This window comes from Taudactylus pleione, unplaced genomic scaffold (genome assembly GCF_031769625.1).
Source record: "Taudactylus pleione unplaced genomic scaffold, aTauple2 ptg000456l, whole genome shotgun sequence".
In the NCBI taxonomy this organism is placed as follows: domain Eukaryota; kingdom Metazoa; phylum Chordata; class Amphibia; order Anura; family Myobatrachidae; genus Taudactylus; species Taudactylus pleione.
In genome coordinates this window covers 127,559-148,885 of record NW_028284858.1, presented here as the reverse complement: position 1 = coordinate 148,885, position 21,327 = coordinate 127,559, and the positions used below count along the sequence as shown (strand labels likewise).

At 40.5% G+C, this 21,327-nt stretch overlaps 1 pseudogene; it reads right to left on the bottom strand.

Annotated features, from left to right (window-relative positions):
- Positions 1-577: 577 nt before the first annotated feature.
- Positions 578-695, bottom strand: LOC148504770 (5S ribosomal RNA; annotated as a pseudogene).
- Positions 696-21,327: the final 20,632 nt, after the last annotated feature.

Below are 21,327 nucleotides of genomic sequence, written 5' to 3'. Positions count from 1 at the left end.
TACAGATTAAAAACAAATAAAGATACAGAAATAACTTTGTGTTACATGTTGATTATAGCATCCAAATTTACATTCTAATAAGATATCATGTAATCAATGTGCTGCATGACAATATTTACACCATGTAACATTTAAAACGATCACAGGTAAGTAACATATATATCTGGTAATGTAGGCAATCAGACCCAATGAGTCAAATGTTTTATCAAGCTCACACAATAATGTGATGCCCAGTAATCCAATGCAAATGCCCATGGAAAAATAACTGCGTGGACTCATGACAATAACATAACTTCTGAATGGCCGAACTGATAAAATGAAAACCTAATGCTTTCTGTTACGTGGTTCTGACCTTGTCCCAATGAAGCTGGTGTGGAGCACGTAGCAAGTCACTAGGCACCGGCAGGTCCACGATGTAATGTGGCCTGGTGGATCAATAAGCAACTCTGCAGAGCCCATAATAAATAATAAACAAACTGCACAAATGGATGAATCCGATGAGAGCCCATCCACTGTGTGAATACAAGAAAAAGTGACAGCAAATGCAAAAGGACCGACAACAGAAAAGGATAACTCTATGTTACAGCACCAGGTATTCCTAGATGGTCTCCCATTCAAGTACTAGCCTGGCCTCCACTGCTTAGCTTCAAAGATCAGACGGTATAAGGCGTATCCAGTGTAGTATGGCTGTAGCAAAAGAATAATGAATCCAAGTGTGACAGTCCTGCATATGCCGAAAACCGAGACAACAATGAATCAACACACAGTAGATGGCTCCAAACAAATCAATACCACTCGGCATAGAAAAGAGAACAAACAACAAACAAGATGCAAGCATGAGGATTAAACATAATAATGATGCAACTGGAGATGTGGGTAACTACTACCCTGTACGTGTAAATATGACTGCACTAAGTGGCAGTGATGAAAGGAAAACCTCAGAAGAAGCATGAAAAGGAAAGTTGCTCATTGAGACCAAATGGTGATATAGTGTTCATTTTGTGAATCCAGAACGTTTCAAGTTGTAGCAGCTTTTTGTCCCTGTCCCCACCTCGTTTATTAATGGGGACATGATCAATTAGTTTATACACCAGCGTAGATAATGAATGTCGGAAGTTCTTGATTTGTTTTTAATCTGTATTTCACTGTTTGCTTTGCCACCTCACCGGGACTTATTACGTAAGGTATCAAGGTGTTTGCATTGTTTCAGCGCTGGCATGCTCTCTCCCTAGTGCGCGCTGATAGCAGCGGGGATGGCAGCATGCTTCCGTTGCAGAGTTATGTCTGTGTATTTATGTTTGGTTGCCATGGTTACTTACCATGGCAATGACGCTGTGCGCAGTGGCATCATTATGCAAGCGCCCTGTCCCGTGCTGATGACGTCATTTATGGCGTGGTGAGCGGGGTACATTGTCATTATGGGATGTCACTGGGTATAAAGGTATGCACTGTTTCTTCTGTTCTTTAGTTCTTGATAAAAGTCGCCAGACTGAAACGTTGAACTTTGACCTTCCTGAGTCGTGAGTCTCTCTTATCAAAGTCCTGTGAGTGCCGTTGTTATTTCTACATATATATATGTATATATATATATATATATATATATATATACATGTATATATATTAATATTTGTAGCATTAATACTCTACCTTAACTGCTCCCAGGTGGCATTACTATGTCCCCCACCCAACATTTTATTATTACAACCCCACCACCCAGCTAGTATTAATATACTCACCATAATATTTAATATACCCCCATCCCTTTAATATTACACCCACAGATAAAATGAATGCACCCCACCTACTGACTGCAATAATATGACCCCTACACCTCCCTATAAACTTACCTCAGCAGGAAGGGGGTTGCCTGGACTCAGCAGACTGCGGAGCTTCTTCCGAGGAGAAGAGACACACACACAGAGGAGAGGAAGGGGTGGAGACTTAAAGAGGAGGCACAGACATAGGCTAGAGGAGAAGAAGTAGGTGGGGCTTCAAGGAGCATCAGACATCCTCACCACAGCCAATTGGTAGCAGTGTGAATGACAGCTCAGCCTTGGCACAGTAGTTTCTGTTCTGATGATGGCAGCAATGCAACTGCGCAACCTTGGGGCCAAACTAAGAAAGTTTCCTATGGGCCCATGGGCACCCCTTGTGAGAGGAGGGCACTTGCCCCTTGTGCCCCTCCCCCTTTTAATCCAGATCTGGGTATGAGAGGGCATTAGTGTTGGTAGTGTCAGGGCACTAATAGTGTGTATAGTATCAGAAGAGGGAGCAGGTACTGGTTACTCAGGCCTGTGCCTGTTGTGGGGACCCAGTGCGGGTCTAGGCCAGCTGGCAAAAAGGACAAATGTCACCATTTACAGTGTGCCACACATATTATTTTTCACTTTTTTTGGGAAGGGGTATTGGTCACACCTTCCAGATGTAGTCATCCCCCCAGTATTGGGACTGTTGATCTCGAGTCTGGGTAGCATACAGGGGCCCCCCTTCATCTTACCACACAGCAGCCCAGCACATGCTGCTGGCTGCTGGGCTGCAGTGGGAGGATGCTTGCTGCTGCTAAGCAGCAGTCTCTTATGCCTGTGGGTGGAGCGATCACACTGCACTGATCACACCCGTCATCCAGATTTGTGCCATGCTGAGGGGCTAACAGTGTCCCCCTCCCCAGCACGCATATATTTTTTGTCCTAAGGTGGCGTGGTCTCGCCTCACGTGATTAGGCCATGCCCAGCTCTTGATGCCTGTGGTAGTACAGGCATGAATAGGCATATGTTTAGCGTTTGGGGTGTATTAGTCTGAGTAGCAATGGTGAGGTGTTGTAAGGAGGCATCAGTGCAAGTAGTATAGGTTGAGTAGTTTAGGTGTGAGTGTGTATTAGTGCAGTCAACATAGGTTGGAGTACAGTAGGTGTGAGGAGGCAATAGTGTGGGTAGTATAGATGGGAGTAAGGTAGGTGTGAGGGCAGGGGCGTAATAAGAGTGAAGGGGGCCGGTATGCATTTTGCACCAAGGTCCCCTACTCTGTAGCATGTGGAGCATGTGAGTAGACTCTGGTGCTATGCCAGAGTCTACTGCACATGTGCAGTGTAGCAGAAAAGCATAACTGGGGTTGGTAGAAACATGTAATTTTCCCTTGTATATTTATGTAGCGTCATTTGTGTGTGGAAAGATGACAAGCCTTTTGAAGTTGGGCAAGAGAGGTTATAGAAATGTCTGTCTTCCTGAGTCAGCCATAAACTTGTCACACTGTATAGGGCATAAAAGAAATATGTCCGTGGAATTTATAGGACAGCTGGCAAGACCCTTGATAAATCAGTCATTAAGAGCCCTGTGTCCTGTTTGGGGACAGCGATCAAAAGATAGTTGTTTGCACAGAAAGACACTGGTCTTAACAGGTGTGAATTTCAGCACCTAGTCACAGTCTGCTTCCCAACTTCACAGAGAGCCAAATGTATAATTAAAGAACCCCTGCTCATGTGGCCAGGAAACACTGAAGTTTCAGCCAGCTGGACAATCCACTCTGAGCTGAAAAGAATTAAAATCACCCCATGGAGGTGGGTATGGGGGTGCCTGGAAAAGCAGGCATAAAAATGAGACTCAACCCTGGCCCAGTGTTCATCTGCATGAGGCTATCGAAGGATACAGATGATCCAGAGTTCGTCATTGGGAAGACCTCATCCCAGAACCATTCAATCCAACTGAGTGGTTTGTTTCCCCTATTTGTTATTTTATTTTCTGGAATTTGTAAGTAACTGTGTGATTCTCTTTAACATTATTAAATTCTTTGTAACTTTTTGTATATAAGCTTTCAAGATATTCTTGAATTAAACATTAATTCAAGTTCTGGATCTGTGTTTTTATGACCCAAGGCCTCATATGGCTCATGTTACCTATTTTACTAAGTGTGCATAATTGTATGGCAGGTAAGAGCAAAGGCTTACCCTGTGTTTTAACACTAAAGTTCCCCTTTGCTGGTGGCAGTTACCAGGTTTAATTAACCACACGTGCTAAGGTAACCTGTAAAAGTCACGGGCCGCGATTCTCAGATTGGTGTATCTGGAGGGTCGGCTATGCAGGACCATGACATTCAGGTCTCCAGGAAAATGGCATGCTCAAATCACTGGGGAAATGGCTGCCACACCCTTTCCCTGGTGATTTGTGAATCTCTGCCACTGTTAATGCAGGACTCCAGAGAGGTGAATATTGTAGAACAAGGGTACAGGGTGTGCTGTGTGCAACACACACCCTGCATCCGTTATAGATAATCCTATGTGTGCGGGGGTATTAGTGTAGATAGTATAGGTAGGGGCAGGGTAGGTGTGAGGTGGTATTAGTGTGGGTAGTATAGGCGTGGATAGGGTATCTGCTAGGGTGTACAAGTGTGGGTAGTATAGGTGGGAGTAAGGTAGGTGTGAGGATGTACCAGTGTTGGTAATATAAGTGGAAGTAGGGTAGGTGTACGGAGTCATAAGTGAAAGTAGTATGGGCAGGAGTAGGATAGATGGGAGGGTGCATTAGTGTGGATACTATAGGTGGGTGTAGGGCAGATGTGAAGGTGTATTAGTATGGGCAGGAGTAGGATAGGTGTGACGGTGTATTAGTGGGAGTAGTGTAGGTGTGAGGAGCCATTAGTGTGGGTTGTAATAAAAGAGTTGGGCTTTTAGAGAATATTTAAAGAATATTTCAGTATGTGAGAGTCTGATCCGCGTAATAGAGAAATCCATGATTACAGATGTGTCCACATACATCTATCCTCCATGCACTACAAGTCGCGTTACACATAACACATGAGTGCCGTGCGACTCAATAGCCCCAAGCAACTTTTCATGCAATTTTTCCCTTAAAACTTTGCTAATTCACAAAGTGATGCAAATGGGACACACAAGCAGCTTTTGCTGATTAAAATGATATGCGGCATGCTTATATTCTGTGTGCGAGTGTGGTTATAGCTGCATGCGAAACAGACATCTCTGCTGAATTCAAATTAGCACTCCAGACGTGCCAGCAATCAGTGGGCGATTTAGGCCATCATATGGATCACCTCGAAAATAGACTTGAAGAGGTTGTTAAATCACATAATAATCTTATTACCCTTCATGAGGATATGCAGGCGGAAGTGCCCCGCGTGACACCTTGATGCATCTTCACTACTACCACATTAAGGGCTCTATTCTACATGCGGCCAGATCTTCAGAAGCCACCTCCCAAATTTTGGGTGATATTCAGATTTTTGGGGACCTCTCCGAGTCTTCTCTGGCTTCACGCAGATCCTTTATACCAGTCACAAAGGCCATACAGAAGGCTAATATTCCATATCGCTGGGAATACCCCACTAAATTAATAATTAGAAGAAATGGCTCTACTTCAGTAGTCTCTAACCCTGCGGATGAAGTCCAACTCCTAGTGTCATGGAATCTGGAGGACATTTCTTCTAAACTTCCTGGTGGTCCCCATGTAGATCTGGAGTGGACCACTGCAGGAAATACTTCTTCATGAAGCCTTCTTCATGCTGGGATAAAGGTTTGAATGACAGAGCGCAAGTCCCTATTGAATCATTACTGTAGCTCCTTGCCTGATCTATCTATACAACTATGAATACCCACCGTCTTGTGTATAATACTGATTCTTGGACTTGAAATTACTTTAACAATTTTTTACCTGTAATATGTTTATAGGGTTTTCGTTATCTATCTAGAGCCACTCATAGCTTAATTTATACTAGGTATGTTATAGTTTCTGACTATTGAAATTTGTTGCTTACAGTGTTTGCAATGTTTACATTGCATACTGCATATGTTTCCATACTGATATGGGTATTGGATCTGCCATCCCGGGGTCTGACTGTCTTTGTGGGCGATACAACTCCCTAACTCCCCTATTTCTTCTTTATGTTGAGATTTTGTCTCAATGATCTGGAGTGCAGAACTGCAGTTGCGCCCTGGAAGGTGGCTAAGTACTAATACTATTTTCTTGGTTATAGTATATGTATGCTTTAAATTTTAGTTTGAATGGAGTGTTGGAGGGAGTATGTTCTTCTTTCAATGCCTTCACGTACCCTTTTGTGCTGCCTCTGCAGGTGGCCCCAAATAGCCCCACTATGGGTCTATCTGTTCTTCTTCTTTTTTTTGTTATATCCCCCTTTCTTGATGGTAGTTGTGCTACTCATTTTCTATTTCTAAATTTTTTTATTTTTTACCTTCACTGTTTGGGTAACTACCCCTGGTATTGTATTTCTTCCCCTCATGTACACACTAGGCCAAATCTCATGACTCAGATAACTGTAACCTACCAATTATCATCCCCATTTTTGATCTTCAATGGTTAAAATAATATCAATAAATACAAAGGGTCTAAACTCCCCTAATAAAAGGAATTGGCACTACGCTACTTTTCTAGTACTAAAGCTCATATCGTAGCAGTCCAAGAGACACATTTTTCTCGTTCTGCCCCCCCTCAACTTTCTGACTGTAAATTCCCACATTGCTTCACGTCAAATGGCCCCAACAAGAAAGCAGGATTAGCTATACTTCTGGCTGCTTCGTGCAAATTTGTTCTAGACAAACAAGTGTCGGATCAAGAAGGCCGCTACCTCATCCTTACTGGTAAACTAGAAGATACCCAGGTGACTTTAGCCACAGTATACGTCCCTAATACCAAACAGGTTAGCTTCACCAGATGTTTTTGTAATACTTTTCGTTCCCATTGTAAAGGTTTGCCTCTCATTCTAGGAGACTTTAACATGGTTCTTGACCCCCACGTGGACAAATCCACACCTAAAACTACCTCATGAGCTCACCCCCCCATGACCACTCCCAGGCATTCTGACGCATCCTTTTAGAATACGATCTATATGATATTTGGAGAGCCAAAAATCCTTCAACAAGAGATTACACCTTTTTTTCACAGGGTTCACCTTTCATACTCTCGAATCAATTTAGCCCTTTCCGACAAATGGACCCTCCAACAGAATAAAGGGGCCTCTATCCTGCCATTGATGTGGTCTGACCACTCAGCACTTAGCTTACAATGGAATATCTCTTCTATTAGAACTCCACCCAACCCATTGAGATTAGGTGTCTTCTTAACGACCAGTCAGCGAATCAATCCATCTCCCAATCTTTATCTTTATACCGTGAGACTAACCCAGTAGGGAATACGTCTGAGTGTACTGTATGGTGTGCATTAAAAGCAGTGGTTCGCCGGACAGCTATTCAGAAAGCAGCCCAATTTCGTAGGAATACTCGGCAGAGACAGACAGAACTGGAAACTCAAATTGCTAACCTAGAATCTATACATAAAGCATCCCCATCAAATAACAAAATATATAGAGCTCTTCTTAAAGTTAGGGAGGAATGGAATGTGTTGGCTCTAAAATAAGTTCATAAATCCATATTTAGCCTGAAACAAAAATTCTATGTACAGGGAGATAGGGCTGGTAGAATGCTGGCTTGAAAACTCAGAGGAAAAGTGGCTAAAGAGCGAGTTAGAACAATTACTAATTTACATGGAGTTAAAATTACAGATCCAATGGAAATTGCTAACGCATTTGCTAAATACTATTCCCAACTGTACAATTTGGCTGATGATTCTTCAACCCCACAGCTGACTGCAGATGATATTGGCAAATTCCTGTAAAGTATACATTTACCCTCTTTGAGCGTAGAAGCCGTGCAATCTCTTAGCCGTCCGTGGTCAGTAGAAGAGATAGTGGCAGTCATTAATGATCTTCCCTCAAACAAGGCCTACATAAAATGGCTACATAAACAAATTTTATAAATGTTTTCAAGATTCCTTGACCCCTCTTTTGGCCAAGTTCTTTAATGAGGCCTCCGAATCTGGTGATTTTCCCAAGGAGATGTTGAAGGCCAGGATTGTGGCCTTTCCTAAGCCTGGTATGCTAGCAAACTACCGCCCAATAGCCTTACTCAACACTGACATCAAAATATATGCTAAGCTTATCGCTAATAGACTAAAACCTTTACTTCCCTCCCTGATACAACAGGACCAAGTAGGTTTTGTAAAGGGAAGACAGTCCCCCGACAATACAAGAAGGGTTATCAATGTTGTTGATGCCTTTTCTACAAGAGAGGGCCCTCTTCTTTTGTTGTCTCTGGATGCGGAAAAGGCATTTGATAGACTTCACTGGGTATATTTGCGGGCTACTCTATGTAAGTTTGGAATATCTGGCAGGGCCTTAGCCTCCATTTCTGCATTGTACTCCAGCCCTATGGCCAGAGTTTTCATTAATGGTCTTCTTTCTCCCATATTTCAAATAACCAATAGCACACGCCAAGGTTGCTCCCTGTCTCCACTTGTGTTTGCTCTGGCAATTGAACCACTGGAGGAAACCATTCGATCCAATATTGCTATTCAGGGTCCTGAACTGAATGGGAAAATTCATAAACTGTGTTTATTCGCGGACGATGTCCTTTTATTTATTTCCGATCCCACCTCTTCCCTTCCTCATCTGCATGAAGTATTGGAGGAATACTCCAAGGTGTCATATTACAAATTAAATTGTTCTAAAACTGAGGCCCTCCCTATCATGGCAGGATAGAGGCCTTAAATATCTTGGAATTCAAATCACCCCTAAAGTTACGTCCTTAATTCCCTGTAATTATCTCTCCTTATTGAGTAAAATTTAATTTATATTATCAGACTGGATGCTTCAGAAGGTCTTGTGGATGGGGCATATAGCAGCTCTGAAAATGGTAATTTTGCCCAAAATTCTTTATTTATTCAGAACTATCCCTATCATAGTCCCTAAATATATTTTTAATAAGTTTTATACTGTTTTTTCTAAATATGTTTAGAAAGGCAAGAAACATAGGCTAGCTAGACGTACGATGTCGCTCCCTAAGTTTGACAGGGGCTGTCTTTCCCAGACCTACATTGCTACCAATTAGAAAGTCTTTTGTCACAACTAGGTGAATGGTCCATACAGACTGTCCCCATTGCGTGGGTATTACTTGAACGCGGTCCAGCAACTTCTCTCCCATTACTAGACATACTTATGCTTCCGCCTAATATTAAACTTTCCCTGAACTGTTACTCTGTAGTGGTACACGCATCCCGTAGAGCCTGGTTAGATTTTACGTCTTTAGCAGAGGATGTGTCCCTTAGCAGAGGATGTGTCCCACCCAACCACTGAACTGTCTCTGAGAGGCATAACGCAGCTGATTCCAAGATCTGTCTCTACATACGTGGGTAGCTCAGGGAATACTCTCGCTAAATGATCTCATGATCCTTGGCCTCTTACGCTCAACTCCAATCATATTCTATTTCGCATAGAGACTTTTATAAATATCTCCAAATGCGTCATTGGATCACTTGCAATGTCCGAAACTCCCACAAGATCTTGCCACTTCCTAAGTGCCTACGGGAGAAATTTTTTAAAACCGGGAGTAAAGGAAATATTACTTGGTGGTATTCACTACTGATACAGTCTCAGACTCCAATCATATTCCCCTCCTTGATAAAATGGGAGGGCGACCTCTCCTGCTATATTTCCATGTCTAAATGGCATAAAATATTTCAAACATGTTTTCGTGTTTCTAAATGTATATCTCATAGCGAACATTTTTATAAACTCATTCACAGACTATATCTCACTCCTGCTCTTATGCATATTATCCAGCCATCTACATCTAATCTATGTTGGCGTGTATGTGGTCATGGGGGTACCTATGTTGCTCCAAGTCCAATGATAGCAATGTTTCATGTAACTGAAGGATATACTATAATCAGAGACACATATATAATAGGACATATCCTTGTCTCCACTAAACTCCTCTTGGCCCACTATTGGTGCACATCCACAGTCCCCAACCTGGTGGAAGTGGAGAGAAGTGTACAATTCCATTATGAGTTAGAGGTGGCAGGAATTCCTTACTCATCCAAGGCCTTCAATCTTTATAGTCGATGGTTTAGCTGGAATGAACATTGGTTATCAAAAAATTCTTCACAGTAACAGTGAAAATATGTATCTATGTTAGCAAGCCTTCATATTGTAGATTATTTAACTTCTGTATTAGTACTGACTATGATATGGCTTCATGTGACATTGTAACATCTACGATATATGCAACAGTTCTATATCTCTATATGTGAATTGTGAAATGGGTGTGTACCCCTATCCCATTCTCCTCCCCTAATTATTTTTTCACTTTCTTTTCTGTATTCTTTCCCTACCCTCTCCCTTTTTATGTATGTTTGTATATATATTTTTTCTTTATATATATCTCCAATAAAAAGAAAAAAAAAAAAAAAAAAGTTATGGGAAATAGATATGAAGCCAAAAGGGAAGACAATTTAAGGGGTCAAGGAAGTGTCCACAGGAGATGATGTCCACTAGGAGGCACCAAAGGAGGAAGTAAGTGAAAGAAGTTTAAGAAGAGTAGGAGGGTCAAAAGAAGAGTAGGAGGGTCAAAGGGTAGGTGCCCCTTCCCTCTTGTGGGGAAATAATAAATATACAGTATATATATATATATATATATATATATATATAGTATATAAGAATATTGCTTCAAGTGGGATTTTTGAGGTGGGGGTATTGAAATATTAATTCCCCCCCACACACACACCGAAACTTTAGGGATTTTTATGATTTTAATTGTAGATGCTTTTAGCACTATGTAGCAGGATATGCTGAACAAACTTTGCTCACCTCTCTTGTGTCTACCATGTGTCTCTTCTGCTTTCTCTCATCCATTTCCTTTGTCTCTTACTCTCCTCATATGCCCATATCGTCATCTCAGGTAACCCTCTTACTCTTTATATACTCTCCTTCTGCATCTCTCTCTCTCTTTTACTTACCTCCTGCACCTCTCACTGCCTGCTACTCTTTCAGCTCCTGCTTCTATCTCACCCCCTGCACCTCTCACTCCCTAACACCCTCTCTCACCCACTGCCCCTCTCACTAATTCCCTCTCTCATCCCCTGCCCCTCTCACTGATTACTCTCACCCCCTGCACCAATGACTGATAACGCTCTGCCACATGTCAATAACAGATTCCCTCTCTCACCCCCTGCACCTCTTATTCCCTGACACTCTCTCTCACCAGCTGCCCCTCTCACTGGTTCCATCTCTCAATCCTTGCACCTCTCACTGGTTCTCTCTCTCACCCCCTGCACCTCTCACTGGTTCCCTCTCTCACCCCCTTCACCTCTCATTGGTTCCCTCTCTCACCCCCTGCACCTCTCATTGGTTCCCTCTCTCACCCCCTGCACCTCTCATTGGTTCCCTCTCTCACCCCCTGCACCTCTCACTGGTTCCCTCTCTCACCCCTGACACCTCTCACTGGTTCCCTCTCTCACCCCCTGCACCTCTCACTGGTTCCCTCTCTCACCCCCTGCACCTCTCACTGACTGATTCCCTCTTTCCCCCCTGCATCATTAGCTACCACCTCTCTGCCCATCCACTCAATCCCCTAGTGAATTGTTGGACGACCCCATCTAACTGATGAACTTGATCTTCAGGCCCTGGTGCTCCATTCACTTGTGATTAAACCTTGCATGAGGAACCCACATTAGACACTCAGTAATGTCAGTCTGAGTGAGTAATAGTTTATTGGCATTCTGTAGCTCCTGCTGCTGATAATCCTATGCTGTGTTATTAGCACTGCATCCACTGTGTGTATAAGCAAATGTGATTATCACAGTGAAGAAAATGGCATGCATTAACATGCTTTCCTAGGACTCAGACTATGTTATAGTGTTACTCTGAGCAAGTAGTGTGAATATATATAATCTACTCCAATACTACTACTTGTGATTAAACCTTGCAGCTGGGCATGAGGAACCCACATTAAACACTCAGTAATGTTAGTCTGAGTGAGTAACAGTTTATTAAACAATTTTGCAGCCCTATAGAGGGAGCTATAACAATAGCACTGTATTGTATTAGGTATAATTAAAACCAACAGGGGGTGCCACATTCTGAGCATAAACCAAATACAGTACCATACTGCACGAATAAACCCTATAGCTATACAAGGGAATCCTTATATTTGGGTTAAGCATTAATATCAACTAGGGCATTAAGATGTCCACATATTAATTAGTTTTATATGATTGCTGCAGTTGATTGTTTATTTCTTAACCCAATAGGCGACACAAAGATTTGTATCAGGAACTGTATACATGTTCCCATGTGACAATATTCCATGAATACAAATAGGTGGCCCTTATAGAGGACATTGTGCATAATATAGCACCCATTAAATCAACCTGGTTCTAAAGGTGTAATGGCATACCATAACCAATAGATGGCAGCATAATATCACCAATGGAATTTATATCTTGGTTTAGTTTCAACACAGTATATCTAATTACAATTGTGGGTAGTACATGCAGGGCCAATTGATTTCAACTATATAAATATATGTTATGATTAATGACACTGGAGAAAACAACATTTAATAGAATCTTTACTCAGAAACATAACTGAAAGGGACACAGAGACAAATGAATTATTAATAATTTAATATCAATTGATGACACACATTTGTTTCAATGTTTTTATTATATTTTTTTCTTGGAATATTTCACTAATAAGGCGAAACATTTTTAAATAATTTATTTAATAAAAGTGATATTTTATATACAATTATCCTCTATGTGCGCCAACAAAGAGACAATACCCTTTTCTTCTCTTTTTTGTATGCTCCATTCACTTGCCTGGGCTCCACAGGCTGACAGTGACCTGACCGGACACACAGTTTCCCATAGAGGAAAATTTTCTCCTCCCTCCATCTTATGCTGCACCCATTGGTGGCTCTCTACATCGCTCAGCGCAATGTTCAGCTCCCTGGCTGGCTACCTATAGAAACGTAAGGTGGAGGTGAGGGGGGTATGACGTTTTGCCTTTTGCTGTGGCCGGCGCCGGGAACCGATGCTCCTTCTTGCTGCAGATCACAGATCCCCCGCGGGACACCATTACATACAATGCTGCTAGTGTTCCAGTGCTGGGATCCTGTACTCGATCCCAGCGCCAGGACACTTCTCCACTGCTGCAAAAATAAGGTGGTGGCAATATGTCATACCAACATATACCACCCCACTTCGAGCACTGTATAGCACTATATGGATCTTTTTATCACATTACTGCAAGTTTGGATTGGTTCGGATTTATCTTATTGGCTATCCGGCTCTCACGTGTTTTGGATAGCCAATAAGATAAATCCGAACTTGTGCTAACGTGGCAAAAAGATCTGAGCATTACCGAACCTGCAGTTTCAATATATATAGATATAGATAGTAGGTTCAGTTCTTAATTACAATTGGAGCCAGAGGGTCTGGTGCAAGCACTGGTGGTCTACCCTTTGTGACTTTTTCAGCTGATGTCCATATGTTTACGGTACAACCAAGCAAATGTCATCTGAAGTAAAGACCCTGGGCACATTTCTTTATTATTGTTCTGATATGGTTTATGCACTGAACTGTACTCATGAATAGACAGTCTTCTCGCATTGAATTTTATACATTTAAGTCAATATAGCTGCTTGTTTTGAACTTACTTTCTCAGATAAACAAGACTCGCTATCCCTAATAAATACTGATAATGCATCACATGTCTAGAATGGATGTTTGTGAATTATAGGCCTCTCAATAATACTCTAAATTACCATGAATGAGAAATTACCCTGACTGTTATCATGCAAATGAGATTAAAATAGGAAGCATGTTTACCAGGGTAATGCAGCATAATTACTAAATTGCTTGTACGGGATGTGCACCTTAATAAAAATGTTCCATGTTCCATGTCTTACAGGTTTATATTCATTTTGATGAGCAAGAAGAATTCATAGTGTAGACCGTCCTGCTGCATCAACGTCACTCATGATAATTAGTGCAGAACCTTCTCCCATGGTTTCAGTGTTGTCAATTTTCTATAGATACAGTATATACTGTATATTAGCTGTAATGCACGGCGTTACCTGGTATACACACACACACACATATATATATATATAATTGTGTATATATGATGAATCCTTTGTGCACTCTGAACATTCCAAAATAACATATAATATATAGTCCAAAATTATTATTTGATAGCTTTTTGACCTTGTTACAATCCACTCCAACCGGAGAATTATTTACATAACACCTCAACATGAAAACAAGTGAGCTCTAATGGTGCCATATCATTCAAATACAATGGAACAGAAATTATAATTATGCAAATATCTCTTGAAATATATGCGAGTAAAGCTTATCTGGAATATGGAATTCCTTAAGGCCGCACTGCACAAGAAACAAATCGTCTCCAATGGTCACTATTATAGAAAATTATTAACTAGTGTAATACTAGTAAAATAGTACATTTATTAAAAAAACAGCAAAAACTATGTTTACAATCGAGCGCTTGATGGGAGGCTTATCTGAATATCCAAGGTACTGGATCACCCAGGCATGGACCATTGGACCAATATGAGACCACCAAGGAACAGATAATGGCAGCAAATTACCAGACTGAAAAGTGAGGGAGGCCACGCAATACGTTTCAACACCCCTGACGTAGTCCTTGTGATGAAACACGTTGGGTGATTTTGAACATGCACCATGTTTTGCGCACACAAAAAATTTGGTGGTTCTGAATTTCTTAAAAACTGGCAGGTGCACGCAGGACATGCTGACTGTGGCCCGTTAAATTTCTGAGCATTTTTCGGATTTAGCAACCTCATGTAGGAGATTGCAACAGCTGCAACAACAGTATAATTTGCCATGCCAGTAACTGAAGCAAGAGGTAGTAGCTAGGTGAAATTCCATCCTTTATATGCTTCAGTGACTGGACGAGCAACATCCAAACGTACATATCCAGCCATGATTTAGGGAGAGGGGGGCATGTCACCTAAGTTCAGCACAGTTAAGAATACTCTCGGCTTTATGCTAGCTACTGAAACCATTTGAATTTGTAACCAATGAAGTGAGTTCAGACACTGCCAGTCTGAGTCAGGTCATGCCCTTAATTAAACTAATGGAAAAGCACACCCTGCACCCATTATACGAGGGTGAGTAAAAAATTATCCACACTCCAGATATATTAAAACTTCTGTTGGCCATACTGTGTTATCAACACTTTCCATACTAGGTTGCTGTCTCCACAGTCACTGCTGTGTAGGTTTGAATGTGTTACATCAGTTCATTTGTGACAGCAGTGCAAGATGCCCCACATGTGATTTGCACGAAAGTGATTCATTTTTGGTGATCTGTGGGTGTATCTGGTGCCGATATTTATTGAAGACTTTGTGCACAGAATGGAGAAAGTGTTTTGTCATGAAGAAGTTTATATGAATGGATAGAGAAATTCAAAGAAGATTGCACAAGTGTCAGCCATGAAGGAGCCAGATGCCCGTCCACATCTGATGAGAACATTGAGTGTGCACGTGAACTGATTCTGTTTGATAGATGAGTGACATTGGACTATCACCTTTTTGGTCCCATGAAAGTAGCCCTAAGAGGTTGAAGATTCACGTCTGATGAAAAAGTGAAGACAGCGGTGCATTCGTGGCTTGCAGCTCAGCCTTAAACAGTTTTTAATGAGGGAATATGAAAGCTTGTTGACAGATGGACAATGTGTACTGAAAAGCAGGGAGATTATGTTGAAAAATAACGTATTTGTCTTTTCTAAAAATTGATTCAAATAAATTCTACAGTGAGGATAATTTTTTACTCACCCTCATAGATACACCCCTGGTTATGAGAGTAATAATGAGAATGATAATGACATCTCCCAACTGTAAAGATGATTAACAACACTGTTAGCCACCTTAAATCCATTGGTAGCTTAGTTTGTGGCAACCCAAACATAACAAGCACTTCAACTACAAAAGTGGCAGTCCCTGTCTCTGAAGTGCTTAGTTTGTTAAACTGTTCATGTCATAAGGGTGGGTGGGAGCACCGAAGGACAATTCCATCATGTATCACTTATTATGGGCTTTGCCAAGATTGTGGGTCTTGTTTCTGGCAGCTTAACCAGAGCTATAGTATCATCCTTTATTGTGTGTGTTTGACAGGCAGCATATATTAGTTTACTTTACTGGGGCTTCATGTTCATTTGTATCTTGCAAGGCCATCTATAGTACGTAACACCAGCTTCTCATCCATGCATATAGGCCCAATTTCCAGCACCTTCTTCACAGATGCAGAGTATTATAATCAAACCAAATAATCAATAACTATAAAATATTTACTTTGCCTAGGCTGCTACTCTGTCTTGAATCTCTTATTGTTCTGAGGCTTTTCTGTTTGGATACAGTCGTCATTTTAAATATCTCATTGGGATTATGGAAGCTTGATTTTTAATAGTTTGTTCCATGTCTCCAATTTACTTTACAGTTATTATTGCTAGTAATCAATCAATGCTTTACCTGGCTTCCTCTTAATACTCCACCTCCATTTAACTCTGCTGGCCTTGGGCCTCTGATCTAGTTTTTGATTAATGAAAACATTCTATAGGATCAAATAGATTAAACTGCTATCCTGTCTGCCACTGCAGTGCCACTCTATTTCCTAGATGTGCTATAAACTGTAATGTGTTTGTGTCGCTGCTCTGCCGCTTAGTTTAGCCAGTCGGCTTGCTGTAGCCTTTGCCCAATATGCGTGAAAACAATATTGTGAGCTGTGAGATGGTCAAAGTTGATTGGAAATGACTGCTAATGATGTTATTAATACTGTTGGAACAAAAACAGATTCATTACATGATTTAGCTGTTTTCTTTTTATAATTTTTTTTTCAAATAGATTCAGATACAAAATTAAAACATTTGAGAGTGGTTTTGCCAAAACACAAAGATTTAGAACCAAAGACAAACATTTAGAACCAAAACTAAAACACAGGGGTCCCTGCACAGCTCTAAATTAGGCATTTAAACAACTGCTCATAGAAAATTATTGAAAATGGGGGATAGCAGCAGATTTATCAAATATCTATTTTGAGGGAAAATAGGAAATCCTGCTTAAACTCTACAAAGGCTGATACAATAAATCAAGCAATGAATAACACACCAGGATTAAATGCTGTGTCAAGCTAGCTCTGTTACAGCCTCACGGCCTGGAGATTGTGCTGTGTCATGGTCACATGACCTGGGGCTTTGCTTGCAGCCTGCTCGACTGTTCATTCCTTCCTTCTGTAATCTGACTCATAGTTCTCTAATAAACTTGCTGCAAAACATCTGGTAAACTATGAAAAAAAACATGCACGTATATATAATGTAAAGTTTGCTTCCAGTTTACATGCAGAATTCTGTATAAACCTTACACTCTTTCACTGCATAAGAAAGATCCTTAATAATGTTGCTGCATTTGTACATGTGCAGGAGCACCTGCTGAATAACACCCAATCATTCCTGACTGTTGAGAAACCTGGATTTGGTGGAATTACTATGGTGTCCAGGATCAAGAAGGTAGCAGACTGCACTGACAGTAATTCAGGCCCTGGGGGCTCAAGATGTATATGGCCACTAGAGGCGTACAGTATTCAAGCACTGAGGTGCACAGTATATTGGGCAATTTCAGCTATGTTGTATTGAGGATGTGAAATAATTCAAATTTCCTGAGAAGTTCTGATGTGGTGAGGAATGTATCTTTTGGCTTCAAAAATACATATAAATGGATAATAAAGAGAATTCTAAGATTTATTTACAGAAACATAAATCATTTTAAATACATCTTTATTAGAAAAAATAAATAAATAAATAAATATATATATATAAGCTCATATTACCACTTGCTGCAATGTATTTAAAAAAAAATTCAGTCCACACTTTCAGGTCCTTATCTCTGTCTCCCCCTCTTTTATTTTGGGGAACAATCTCTATCCACTTAAATTTTAGACCTTCTGGGTACCCTTTATGAAACTTTTGAAATTGTCTTGGAATACTATTATTTATAACCCCATTTTTAATATTTCGGCAGTGTTCCAAAATTTGGGTCTTCAAAGTCCATTTAGTTTTCCATTTAGTTTCCCTATATACTTAAGTCCACAGGGACAAACTAACTAGTAGACCACATAAGTGGAGTTAGAATTAGTAAATGATTGAATTAAATTTAGTTTACTCATATTTGATCCCTTCGAGATCTGAGCACCCTTTTCTCCCAATGGGCAGATTTTACAGTTGCCACATGGAAAAAAAACCTTTAAATCTGAATGAAATCGTTTGTCCTAATAGGATCTAAATGACTCTTGGGAGATAATAGATTTTAAATTTTTTGCTTTTTTGTAAACTATGTTTGGACGATCAGGTAAATATTCTTCAAGGACTGGATCTAGTCTTAGTATATACCAGTTCTTACACAAAATTTGTCTTAGTTCTTTTTCAGAACTACTACATTGGGTGACAAATTGACAATTTAATTGCTTGTCTACAGTAAGATTTTTTTCTTTGTATACCAATAAGTTATCCCGTTCTAAATTTCTTGCTTTCTCTCTGGATCTTTGAATTAATGATTTTGGGTATCCCCTCTCCTCAAACCTATCCACATATATATTGGCTTGTTCATCAAACTTAGTCATTTCTATACAATTCCGTCTTAGATGGTGAAACTGCGAGAATGGGATGTTTTCGTTCCACTGGTGGAAGTGACAGCTATTAAACTCTAGACATTTTTAAAATGAGTGTGTGTTTCAATTTTACTCTCCTCCGGGTATTTTTCTGTACTTAATACCAGATCCCAAAAATCTATTTTCTTATTATTAATTGTGGAAGTGAACTTTAAGTTGTATTAGTTATGGTTCATACCCTCAACAAAATTCAACAACTCCTCTTTTCCTCCTTTCCAAATTAGTATTATGTCGTCTATAAAACGTTTGTATATCACGATGTTATTCATATTGTTATTTACTAGATCTTTCTTTCATTCTCCCATATATAAGTTCTGCAGGCTTTGAGCACAAATTGTCCGCATTGTGGTTCCGCATACTTGCAGGAACCACTCATCCAAAAATCGAAAATAATTACACTTTAATACAAACTCCAAACAGTCACAGACAAATTCTATTTTTCATTTACTAATCAATGGGTCATCAAACAATCTGTTTTTGACAACTGCCACTGCTTTATCATGGGGAATTGCGGAGTACATCTATAGTGCACCAATAATAACCTGCTTCCCATGTTAGTTCTTTCAATATTTGTAAAATGTGTGCTGTATCTCTTATATGGGAATATAGTAGGGGTACATAGTTTTTAATACAACTGTCCACATATTCTGAAATCCAAGATGTTAAAGACCCTACTCCTGAGACTATTGGGCGTCCAGGGGGGGGGGGCGCAAATTTTTCTGGATCTTTGGCATATGATGGAAAGTATCTTTGGGCCGCTATTATAGAGATATTTATAATCTTCTACAGAATAACATATTCCTTAATCCTTTTTGAAGTATTACATATAATTCTTTCAAGTATGCGGTGGTGGGATTACAAGTTTCTTTGCATGAATTCATATCAGACAACAAATTATAGGCCTCATTTTCATAAACTTTTCAGTCCATTATCATAATCCCCCCCCTTTATCAGCATTTTTTATTACTATATTTGTATTTTCTGCTAATTGTTGTAGGGCTTGTCTCTCTTTTTTTGTTAAATTAGAATTAGTATTTACCTTATTCAATTTATCTATATCTTTTTTTACTAGTTGGGAAAACATTTCATTAAACGGACCTTTTGACTCTTGGGGGTAAAAGGTTGATCTTGACTTTAATTTAGATGTTGGGGGTCTCATTTTTCTCCTTATTTTTGGCTACTTCCCAATTTTGCATTATAGCATTATCTTTTTTCATAAAGTTTTAGTGTCAACTTTCTAAAATACAGATTTAAGTCTATAAATAAATTAAACTTATTAGCTGTACTCGGTGCATATGACAACCCTTTTTTGAGCAGATTCTGTTGGTCCTTGGATAGTACGGTTTTAGATATATTATATATTCCCTTTGTTTCCAATGTCTCTACAGATTTCTCATTTTGGCCGGCCTTCTTGGAAGACCTTTTTCCTCTAGGTCTCCTAATCGCCTTTTTGTACTCTGTGGGGTATTTGTCCATTTAGAGAAAGGATTTTTTCTTTTTACGTGATACTGGTCTAAAAAAAACTCAGGTTCATTTTTATAATGGTCAACAGACCTTAGTTTTTCAAATCTATTCTTATGGTACAGTATTTGTGGTTGTTGTCTTAAATAATGTTGCAACCCTGTCTGATTGAAACTGTTTTTTCTTTGGAATTCTCCATTCATTAGTTTCACTGGGCTTTCTTCTTAATGCACTTCTATCCTCTCTCTGGGCCTGATTCAGACCCGGTCGCGAGCGCCGAGTGCTCGCAACCGGATCGATGGCGGCCCAGAGCGCATGCGCACAACGAAGCCGGCTCCGTCGTGCGCATGCGCGAGATCCGGATAGCGACGGGCAAGCCGTCGCTCCGGGTCTCGCACCAAAGGGGGCATGCTGTCAATGTTGAGTGACAGCACGCCCCCTTTGGTGAGTGGGCCGGGGGAGTGGCTGCCCAAACGGAGGCATTCCCATGTGAGTGCCTCCGTTTGGGGGCGGCCCCATGACATCACGAGTGATGTCAGTGGGAGAGATTTTGGCTCTGTTAGAGCCGAAATCTCTCTGGGGCTTGTGGCAACGAGACCCTACCACAAGGGTCTCGTCGCAAGCCCGATCGTCGCGATGGTCTTGACCATCGCGACCATCTTCCTGGCCGCTCGCTATAGCTGTGGGTGGTCACCCACAGCTATACAATTGGCCAGGAGGCCGTTAAAAAAAAAAAAATAGCCTGGCCCTGATTCAGAGCGAGTGCTCTGTCAGAGCGTCCGGCTCTGAATCAGGGCCTCTGTTTCCACACTTGTGTTTTTGGGGGTGGTGCTCTTAATGGGGATCTTAGCTGATATTCTCTTTTTTGTATCATTGTAATATTTTTAGGTTTCACCTCATTTTTTGTATACCAATTCCTCACTTTAGAATTACTATAATCATCTTAATCACGTTGGAATTTTCTTAACTTAGTATCTATAACTTTAGCCTTTATATATTGTCCACTTTTAGTTCTATTTCCTTTTTAATCTCTTTAAATTTTTCAGTATTTTTAGTCTCTCCAATTTTTGTTCCAAAGCTTGCAGCTCTTTTTCAACATCTTTTCAAATTTTCTTTTTCTCTAAAAACCAATGATCGCATTAGTGCAAAAGAACATTCATCTAATATATGGAACCATTCCTTCATAAAGTTTTCATCATCATATCCCATAGTGGGCATTTTTATGAATCTTAGGGCCTGATTCAGAGGCGCACGCTATTTGCGTGCGCTCGCTCTGAATCAGCGCGTGTGTGCGACCTGGCAA